This window comes from Lithobates pipiens, unplaced genomic scaffold (genome assembly GCF_037356315.1).
Source record: "Lithobates pipiens isolate NorthernLeopardFrog02 unplaced genomic scaffold, aLitPip1_a1.2 Scaffold_30, whole genome shotgun sequence".
Taxonomy (NCBI): Eukaryota; Metazoa; Chordata; class Amphibia; order Anura; family Ranidae; genus Lithobates; species Lithobates pipiens.
Window position 1 is genome coordinate 53725696 of NW_027507791.1, and position 6000 is coordinate 53731695.

At 43.0% G+C, this 6000-nt stretch overlaps 1 protein-coding gene across 1 annotated transcript in view; it reads right to left on the reverse strand.

Annotated features, from left to right (window-relative positions):
* The window catches only part of CTSS (cathepsin S), a 43435-nt gene extending 38395 nt beyond the window's left edge, over positions 1-5040 (reverse strand). Inside the window, exon 1 of the mRNA XM_077464230.1 lies at positions 4875-5040. The gene's annotated coding sequence lies outside the window, so the exon portion shown is untranslated. The remainder of the gene's footprint in view (positions 1-4874) is intronic.
* Positions 5041-6000: the final 960 nt, after the last annotated feature.

The window sequence follows — 6000 nt, forward strand, 5'->3', positions numbered from 1 at the left end:
TTACCTTTTGTATTACTTGACTCTTCCTCTTAGATTGTAAGCTCTAATGAGTAGGGCGCTCTGATTTCTCAGATTTCTCCTGTATTAGGGTATTACTGTCTACCCTTATGTTGGCACTATATAAATCCTGCATAATAATATAATAATAACGATTCACTGTTTTATTAAATGTGTAATTTCTAAAATTTGTCTTGATATTCGCCTCTTATAATCTCTTGCACAACGGAGTTCGGACTGGGGGAGGAGGGGAGACAGCAGAATTGAGGGCCAATTTAGATTTTGCTGTATGTACAAGAAACGTGCTTAGTGGAAGAGAAAGCAGAGAGATCACCTAATCAGTCCGCTGCTGCTCCTTCATTTTCCATTCACAAATTAGGTGCAGGGAAGTGGCCTAGCTGTATTGCTTAAGTGCAGCAAAGAAAAGTTGGGTCACCACCCTGGTTGTGCCAGCAGGAATGTGTTAATTTCAAGACTGGATGGGCAAAACTGCAAATCCTTTGACAGATAAATCAGCTCCCAGATCTGTATTTAACTCCTATGTACTGTTTGGATTTAGCTATCTGCCTGGAGTTCACCTTTGACTATAAGAAATGTACAGATTTTCAGGTAACCGTAGTAGAATGTGGGGAGTGTTCACTATTTTAAGCTGTAACAAGCATTGCCTATTAGGTGAAGATTGTTGCTAACTATCATTACGTTTTTTTTCTTAACTATCCTGTTCTGTCTGAAGATATGCAACATGAGATGGTCAGAAACTGAGACATGCAGCAGATGATCAGCTTTTGCAAACATGCTGCAGCAGTGGTTGGAGAATTTGGGGGCATATTTTTGGAGATGATGAAAGTTTGCAAAACATGCTAAAGGAGTGGTTGGAGACCAGGGCCATGTTCTTGAAGTTGTTCAGAGATTGCAAACATGCTACAGGAGTAGTTGGAGATCAGGGACGCATTTTTGCAGTTGGTCAGAGATTGCAAACATGATACAAGAGTGGTTGGAGACCAGGGACACATTTGTGGGGATGGTCAGGGATTGCAAACATGCTACAGGAGTGGTTGGAAATCAGGGGCACCTATTTGGACATGGTCAGACTGCGTTTTCAAACAGGAGTGATCAAAGACCAGGGACACGTTTTAGGAGATGGTCAGAGTTAGCAAACATGCTACAGCAGTGATTGTAAACTAGGGGCATATTTTTGGACATGATCAGAGATTGCAAACATGCTACAGGAGTGCTTGGAGATTATGGATATGTTTCTGGAGATGGTCAAAATTTCCAAACATGCTTCAGGAGTGGTTGGAGACCAGGGACACATTTGTGGGGATGGTCAGGGATTGCAAACATGCTACAGGAGTGGTTGAAGATCAGGGGCACTTATTTGGACATGGTCAGAGTTTTCTAACACGCTACAGGAGTGGTTGAAGACCAGGGACACGTTTTAGAAGATGGTATGAGTTAGCAAACATACTACAGCAGTGATTGGAAACCAGGGCACACCGATATACATTGGCACAATGGTAGCGCTGGGCAAAGGGCCGTACCTGTACGTCCCTTTAATTGGCGGGGTTAGCGGGCGAATGCCGCAGCGCACAGTGTGACAGTGCCCGCGGGACCAGCAGACTCGAAGTCCGCCGGTCTCCCGGCGATCGTGTCACGGAGCCGCAGAACAGGGAAGTGCCTATGTAAACAAGGCATTTCCCCGTTCTGCTTTGTGACATGACAGAGATCACTGCTCCATGTCAACTTACATTCGACTCGAACATCGGGCTCATCCCTATTTATAATAGCAAACAGTAAATAATATTGTTTTTTTTTCTAAATTGTCGCTCTTATATTTTTTATAGCGGAAAAAATAAAAAACGCAGAGGTGATCAAACACCACCAAAAGAAAGCTCTATTTGTGGGAAAAAAAGAATGTCAATTTTGTTTGGGTGTAACGTCGCACGACAGCGCAATTGACAGTAAAAGCAGCGCAGTGCCGTATCACAAAAAGTGCTCTGGTCAGGAAGGGGGTAAAATCTACTGGGGCTGAAGCGGTTAAAAAAAAACTGTCACCTAAAAAAAAAATCATGTGATGAAAAAAATAGCTAAGTAAATAAAAATGTTTTTTTTTTTTTTTGCAAAAAAATGAAGTTACACCCAAGCACATAAAACCCCCCCCCCCCCACCAAAAAAGATTTGGGGCCCCCTCCTCCACAAATACGCACGTACGAATATAAATACGTGCGTCTGGGGCGCCTAGGCATGAAAACGTCTATTGCGATACTCGTTACATATCTTCACACGGATGCTGGAGTGAGAGCAATAATTCTAGCACCTCCTCTGTAACACTAAACTGATACCTATTGGGGGCTTTTGAAGCCTCAACTATAGAAAATATAGGGTACTGAAGTTTGTTACCATTTCACGGGCGCACACAAATTTAAGGCTTGACATGTTGGGTTTCTATTTACTCGGCGCAACCTTGTCTTTTATATTTTACCAAAAAATGTGGGTAATTTATTGCGTTTGTTTGCCCTAATATTCACTTCAGTGTGTTTTGTACTGAAATGTTGTGTTTCCCAGACCTTTGCGGTAATATCTTGTGATGTTTTACATCATCTTCTGGGCCTAAAATTATTTTTTTAAACGTGTGCAAAAAATGTAAAAAAACAGGAGAATTAATAAAAAAAATAAAAATAAAAACTTAAAGTGGTTGTATGCCCAAAAAAATTAATAAACCTGTAAGGCAAAGGCATAATGAGCTAGTATGCACCGCATACTAGCTCATTATGAAATACTTTCTTTAGAATGAACCTCCCACAGGGCCACCCGGTCACTGCTGATGGAGCTGACATGTTCCCTCAGCGCTTCTAAGGGGTTCGCGGCTGTGATTGGCCATAGCTGCAATGACTTGATGACACATGCACGCGGGAGCCCTTCCCTCCAGCAAGTTCTGGCATGATTCGCCGGACCTTCACTGTGCATGCGCCGCTGACATCAGCGGCCGCATGCAAGGTGAATATCTCCTAAACCGGACAGGTATAACATGATATTGGACCCCTTGCATTTCTTACACGCTCACTTGCAACGAGGACAGCACAATAAAAACGGAGGAGACAAGTGCAGACAGGAGGAGCCCACACAGCGGGATTAAAAAGACAGGCCCTAAAGCAGATTGCTTCTGGTAAGCTGCCATCTATGTGAACCCACACTGCGGTGCAAACGGTGAAGGTGTAGGACTGTCTTCACTTACATCCATAGACACGGGATGATTTCTCCTATCCTGCATGCATTTGCTACGTAGACTGATTGGAAGTACTCAGTGACTTTTGTGCTGGACTGTGTTTTACTCATTTTCCAAGTTTATATACTGGTTGTTGGCAATCACTAAGAGAGGAGTGTTGTAGCAAACCTAGTTGGACTGCACTTTGGGAACAGGAGGAGAATAGCAGTTTTTCTGAATATGCAGTAAAGCGCTGTTAGTGATTGATTTATTTAGGTCAATCACACTGTGTTACATAGTAAATAACCCCAGTTGCGTTTTTATCACTATTGTCGCCCTTTTTTTGTTTATAGCGCACAAAATAAAAGCCGCAGAGGCGATCAAATACCACCAAAAGAAAGCTCTATATGTGGGGAAAAAAACACGTCAATTTTGTTTGGGTACAACATCGCACGACCGCGCAATTGTCAGTTAAAGCGACGCAGTGCCGAATCGCAAAAAACGGCCCGGTCATTCAGCAGCCAAATCTTCCGGGGCTGAAGTGGTTAAAGAGGAAGTAAACCCTGATGGGTTTACTTCCTCTTTCATTCCCTGCAAAGGCAAAGCATAATGGACTACTATGCATCGCATAGTAGTCCATTATGTGTCACTTACCTGACACAGGAGCCAGCGATGTCACCGCTGTCCCCTGTAGTCCGGCGCATCCATCTTCTCGGTGGGTCTCCTGCTCCGCCGATGTCATTCGGTGAAGCCGCGATGACGTCACTCCCGCGCATGCGCACGGGAGCCGCCACTCGTGGCATATCGCCGTTGACAGCGGCGCACTCAGTGCGCCTGCACGCCGCTGTCTGCGGCGCATGCGCCGTAGACAGCAGTGCTTGTCTTTCGGCAAATATCTCCTAAACTGTATAGGTTTAGGAGATATTTCTTGGACCTACAGGTAAGCCTTAATCTAGGCTTACCTGTAGGTCAAAGTGTGTTGTAAGGGTTTACAACCACTTTAAAGTGTATATAAAAAAAAAACGTATTTTGTTCGGAAAAAAAAAATTGGGTTTTTCGAAGCCTTTAGTAGGTTTTACACTATGGTCAAATCGATTATTGTTTTCGACTGCCTTGAAAAGGAAAATTGAAAAGGGGAAGGTTGGATAATTTTTCTGGATGGGTCGTTTTTCTTGAACAAACAAAATTCGAACTGCGAATGTTTTCATTTTGGGAAAAATCCTGCTTATTGTAGTGCGCGTTTTTTTTTTTTTGTGAAAAAAGGCGAACGTACACTTTGGGGGTTATTTACGAAAAAGGCAAATCCACTTTGCACTGAAAGTGCACTTGGAAGTGCAGTCGCTCTAAATCTAAGGGGAAATGAGGGGAAGCTCTGCTGACTTTATCATCCAATCATGTGCAAGCTAAAATGTTGTTTTTTTATTTTACTTACATGTCCCCGTCGGATCTACAGCGACTTTACTGCCAAGTGCACTTTCAGTGCAAAGTGGATTTTCCTTTCGTAAATAACCCCCTTTAACTGGAAACATCTAAAAAGGTGGAGCTAGGGAGTTTTCCCAGAAACAGTCATATCAACTCCAATAAAAAAAAAAAAAAATAACGATTACAACACCTGTTGCGATTCACTCTTTTTCATAAGACAAATGCAAAAAAGATTGAATTGTTGACTTACCTCGGTGGGGAGGGTCGGGTCAAGGTACGGAGGGCTTTTGTCGTTGCCTATCTGCTTACGATCTGTAGCTTGGGGTGGAAAGACTGAGAAACGAGAGAGACGGGACTGTGGCTTCTTATACTGTATGTCTTTTACTGGAGGAACAGGAAGACGGGACGGTTTATTTTCACTTTCATCACGTCATGTGTCTTTTCTCCAATCAATGACTGCAGAGTTTTTTTCCCTTTTCTGGTCTTCTAAACACACATCAGCCCGTCAGCGTTTCTCCTATACCGAGTATTTCTATTTCCGCATCAAAGGACAGCGCACAACAACTTGTAGCAAAGGAACTACAAACTATTGAGACCAGGCTTATTCACGTGCCTGTACAGGGTGCAAGAGACGTTTGTTTTAGAGTACTGGGGGTTATTTACTAAAGGCAAATCCACTTTGCACTACAAGTGCAAACTTCAAGTGCAAAGTGCACTTGAAATTGCACTGAAAGTGCACTTGGAAGTAAAGTCGCTGTAGATCCGAGGAGAACATGCAAGGAAAATAAAAAACAGCATTTTAGCTTGCAGCTGATTGGATGATAAAATCAGCAGAGCTTCCCCTCATTTCAGATCTACCCCTTAGATTTAGAGCGACTGCACTTCCAAGTGCACTTTCAGTGCAATTTCAAGCGCTCTTTGCACTTGTAGTTTGCACTTGTAGGGCAAAGTGGATTTGCCTTTTGTAAATAACCCCCAAAGTGCACTTGAAATTGCACTGAAAGTGCACTTGGAAGTGCAGTCGCTCTAAATCTGAGGGGTAGATCTGAAATGAGGGGAAGCTCTGCTGATTTTATTATCCAATCATGTGCAAGCTAAAATGCTGTTTTTTTATTTTCCTTGCATGTCCCCCTCGGATCTACAGCGACTTTACTTCCAAGTGCACTTTCAGTGCAATTTCAAGTGTACTTTGCACTTGTAGTTTGCACTTGTAGTGCAAAGTGGATTTGCCTTTAGTAAATAACCTCCACTGTGTCCAGTTCTGGAGACCTCACTTTTTAGACTCCGTTCACATCTAGGCATTGCTATTTTACAGGTGTTTTTAGGGAGTCTTTTTGGGCGTTTTTGCTGAGTTTTTTTAGCGCTTTTGTACAGGC